This window comes from Herpailurus yagouaroundi, unplaced genomic scaffold (genome assembly GCF_014898765.1).
Source record: "Herpailurus yagouaroundi ecotype Mexico unplaced genomic scaffold, PumYag 181, whole genome shotgun sequence".
Lineage (NCBI taxonomy): Eukaryota > Metazoa > Chordata > Mammalia > Carnivora > Felidae > Herpailurus > Herpailurus yagouaroundi.
This window is the reverse complement of record NW_024412412.1, coordinates 30,812,693-30,817,407: the sequence shown is the minus strand read 5'-3', so window position 1 is coordinate 30,817,407 and position 4,715 is coordinate 30,812,693.

The following is a 4,715-nucleotide window of genomic DNA, read 5'->3' as shown; positions in this document are numbered from 1 at the left end:
AATGACAACGTTTTGGAAATGGAAAAACTGGTTAGTGGTTTTCAGGTACGTGGAACTGTGAACATTGAGAGACGTCAGGAGGGAAGTGGCTTTGCTATAAAAGCAACATGAGGGATCTTCATGGTGATGGTTTAGTATTTCAACTGTGATTATGGATACACAAACCTACACGAATGATAAAATTGTATAGAACACACACAGGCACAAATGAATACAAGTAAAACTGGGAAAGTCTGAGTAAGACCAGAAAATTATGTAGAAGTCAGTATCCCGGTTGTGATATTATACTATTGTTTTGCTAATGTTACCATCGGGGGGAACTCAGTAACGTGTGGGATCTCTGTATTATTTCTTAAACTTCGAGTGAGTCTCCAATTATATTAAGAATAAGTCAGACAGAGAAAGACAGATATCATATGATTTCATTCATATGTGGAGTTTGAGAAACTCCACAGATGAACACAGAGAGGAAAGGGAGGAAAAACATGATAAAAACAGAGAGAGAGGCAAACCGGAAGAGACTTTTAAATAGAGAACAAACTGAGGGTTGCTGGAGAGCAGATGAGTGGGAGGACAGGCTAAATGGGTGATGGGAATTAAGGAGGGCACCTATTGGGATGAGCACTGGCTGTTATATGTAAGCGATGAGCCATGGGTTCTACTCCTGAAGTCAAGACTACACTGTAGGTTAACTAACTTAAATTTGCACTTAAAATTTTTTTTAAAAATAAATGAGAAAATATTCAATTAAAAATAAAATTAAATAAAATTTAAAATACTCATTAAAAAAGACGAACATGGTAGGTATTCTGGGAGGATATAAATAAAATGTTTGCCTTCAGCTAGCTTATGTCTCTGGAAAGACAGTTAAGTCTTATGAAATACATTAAACCAATTCAACATTTAATGAGCCAAGAATTGCATTAGGCAATGAATGGGTATTCCTTTTGCCTGCAGGGACTCCTCTCCACCAATGATTCTATCTTTACTCCTTATCTTTTATTACTAAACTTTTTCAAATAGTTGTCCACTCTTGAGTCTGTATACCCTTGTGCATCCAGGGCTCTGCTCTGTTCCAACAGACTCTGTTCTCACCCTTCTGAAATGCAGAGATGACCACAGTGACTTTCTTTTTTTTTTTTTTTCCAACGTTTTTTATTTATTTTTGGGACAGAGAGAGACAGAGCATGAACGGGGGAGGGGCAGAGAGAGAGGGAGACACAGAATCGGAAACAGGCTCCAGGCTCCGAACCATCAGCCCAGAGCCTGACGCGGGGCTCGAACTCACGGACCGCGAGATCGTGACCTGGCTGAAGTCAGACGCTTAACCGACTGCGCCACCCAGGCGCCCCCACAGTGACTTTCTAATTGCCAAATATGAAAGTACAACAGATGATGTTATGTGAAAAAGCCTACAATAAATTTCATCGATTGTAATGAATGTACCACTTTGGTGGGAGATGTTGGTAATGGAGGAGACTGTGCCTGTGTGGGGGGGGTGGGGATATATGGGAACTCTCTGTACATTCCTTTTAATTTTGCTGTGAACCAAAAAAGAAAAAAGAAAGAAAGTCTTTTTATAACAACAGCAACAAAAAGCCTGGAATATTTGTGAAAATATTTTTCTGAAGATATCATGGGCAATTTTTACATATCCTAATTTTTGCTTTTGCCTAAATTTTACAGTAAGCAAAAGAAGAGGAGGGAATAGAGAAGAAGGAGAAAAACTATCCATAATATATTTGTGCATGAGCGTTTTCAAATGTAAATAAGTCACAGTATCTTTATATTTCCAAAATGAAATCATGCAACAAATGTATGTTTGGGCATATCAGTATATCATGACAATCCTTCCCTTTCCAGGAGTATTTTCTGCAGTGTCATTTGTAATAACTGTCTACTCTTTTCAATTACTCTACCATCGTTAAATCAACCAACCTTGATTGTTTAGCAATTGGTTTATGATTTTTAGCCATAATCAACATCTTTGTAGCTAAATCTTTGGTACATTGGCAGTGATTTTCTTAGAATATATCAATTTTTAAAGCTTTTAAAATTGATTTTCAGTTTTTACTGAAAGTTGATGAAGAGTCAACCTCTTCACCACTTTGCCAACTTTGGAGATTGTAACTAAAGGAAAAAATCTTTGTGGGGTGCCTGGGTGATTTAGTCGGTTAAGTGTCCGACTTCGGCTCAGGTCATGATATCACAGTCCATGAGTTTGAGCCCCGCATCGGGCTCTATGCTGACAGCTCAGAGCCTGGAGCCTGCTTCAGATTCTGTGTCTCCCTCTCTCTGCCCCTCCCCCGTTCATGCTGTGTCTCTCTCTGTCTCAAAAATAAATAAACATTAAAAAGAATTAAAAAAAAATCTTTGCTAACCTATAAGCAAAAAAAAAAAAAAAAAAATTGTCACTGTGGTTTTAAGTTGCACTCTTTTGTTTACCAGGTAAAATTGATTTTTTTAAATGTATTTTAGGCCAACATACCTTTTCTTTTTTGAAATGCTTGATTGGGCACTCTGCCTATTCTTCCATTTCTTAAAGCTTTACAAGAGCTGAGGCACCTGGGTGGCTCAGTCAGTTAAGCTTCTGACACTTGATTTCGGCTCAGGTCATGATCAGTTTCCTGAGATAGAGCCCAAGTGTGGAGCCTTCTTTGGCTTCTGTGTCTCCCTCTCTCTCTGCCCCTCCCCCATTCGCTCACACCGCACTCTCTCTCTCTCTCAAGAAATAAATAAAAATTAAAAAAAAAAAAAAAGCTTTACAAGAGCTGATTTTAAAGAGCTGATTTTTATACCAGAACTATTCAACTTCCTTATATATGTTACAGACATTTTCTCCTACTTTGCCCTTTTAACCCTGTTCATTATGGGTTTTGACATTCAGGCATTTTAACAAAACGTGTTGTCAAAACTAAGTAATGGATGTCATATCTAGAGGAACAACGGGTGATTTGTTTTTTCCTCTTCTCGTTTTTCTACAAAGGATCCACTTTCTTCATGTATTTTGAAAAAGAAATCAGTCACAATGAAAACATATGTAGAAAATTAAATGCTGTTAATAAACATATCAGAAGAGGGGTGCCTGGGTGGCTCAGTCATGACTTTGGCTCAGGTCATGATCTTGCAGTTTGTGAGTTCAAGCCCCGCATCAGGCTCTGTGCTGATGGCTCGAAGCCTGGAGGCTGCTTTGGATTCTGTCTGTCTGTCTGTCTGTCTCTCTCTCTCTCTCTCTCTGCCCCTCCCCCACTTGCACTCTGTCTCTCTCTCAGAGACATTAAAAAAAAAAAATAAATGAACATTAAAAAATTAAAAAAAATAAATGAATCAGAAGAAACTTTATAGCTTTTGATGCTTTTCTTATTAAACATGAGCTAATGAGTGTGGGTGAACTGAACATTCAACTTAAGGTATCAAAATAAATGAAATAAGAACCTAGCTAAGCAGAAGGAGAGACTAATGATAATGAATTTAAAGGGAAAATACAGTAAAACTTACTTTATATAAAATGGGTATAAAATCTGGTTCTTGAGTAATTTCATCAAGAAAAGAGACAGTAATAGACCTAGCAATAGAAAGAGTAAGGAGAATAAAGAAGTCATGGGGATGAAAAGTACAGTATAAAGAATATGCGGAAAGGGCGTCTGGGTGGCGCAGTCGGTTAAGCGTCCGACTTCAGCCAGGTCACGATCTCGCGGTCCGTGAGTTCGAGCCCCCCGTCAGGCTCTGGGCTGATGGCTCAGAGCCTGGAGCCTGTTTCCGATTCTGTGTCTCCCTCTCTCTCTGCCCCTCCTCCGTTCATGCTCTGTCTCTCTCTGTCCCAAAAATAAATAAACGTTGAAAAAAAACAAATTTAAAAAAAAAATTAAAAAAAAAATAAAGAATATGCGGAAATATTGTAATAACTTTGCATGGTGACAGATGGTGACTAGATTTATGATGAGGGACTTTGTGTCATGTACAGAATTGTCAAATCACTATGTGGTACACCTGAAATTAATATAACATTCTATGTTAACTATGCCTCAATAAAAAATAAGTTAAATATTAAAAAATAAAATAGTGGGGTGCCTGGGTGTTTCAGTTGATTAAGCATCTGACTCTGGATTTCAGCTCAGGTCACGGTCTCATGGTTCATGAGATCAAGCCCCGTGTCAGGCTCTGTGCTGACAGCGTGGAGCCTGCTTGGGATTCTCTCTCTCCGTCTCTCTCTGTCCCTCCCCAACTTGCATGTGCATGCTTGCTCTCTCTCTCTCTCTCTCTCTCTCTCTCTCAAAATAAATAAATAAACATTTAAAAAAATTTTTAAATTTAAAAATAAGATAGCAAGAGTGAGGACATATAAACACATGTTTTCTAAATTGTGAGATAACTCACCATAAAACTCTTTATTTAAATATTTGAAAATAAAATTGAAATGAGCAGTCTTCTTAGAAAATACAAATGCCCCAAATTTAATACAGACTCATGCTTTAAAATCTTGAATAAACATTCATGAAAGACGAAATTGAAAGAGTTTTATCAAAGGATGACTCCCTACATTTTTCAGACCATCGAGGAAGAGATCATTCTGATCTCATTTAAAATGCTTGAGAGTATACAGAAAGGCAAAGATTATTTTTCAAATTACATTCAATCACACTTATGAGTACAAGTGCAAAAATATGGAATTAAACATTACCAGGTTAAATGTTGGGTACACTAAAATAAAGAAC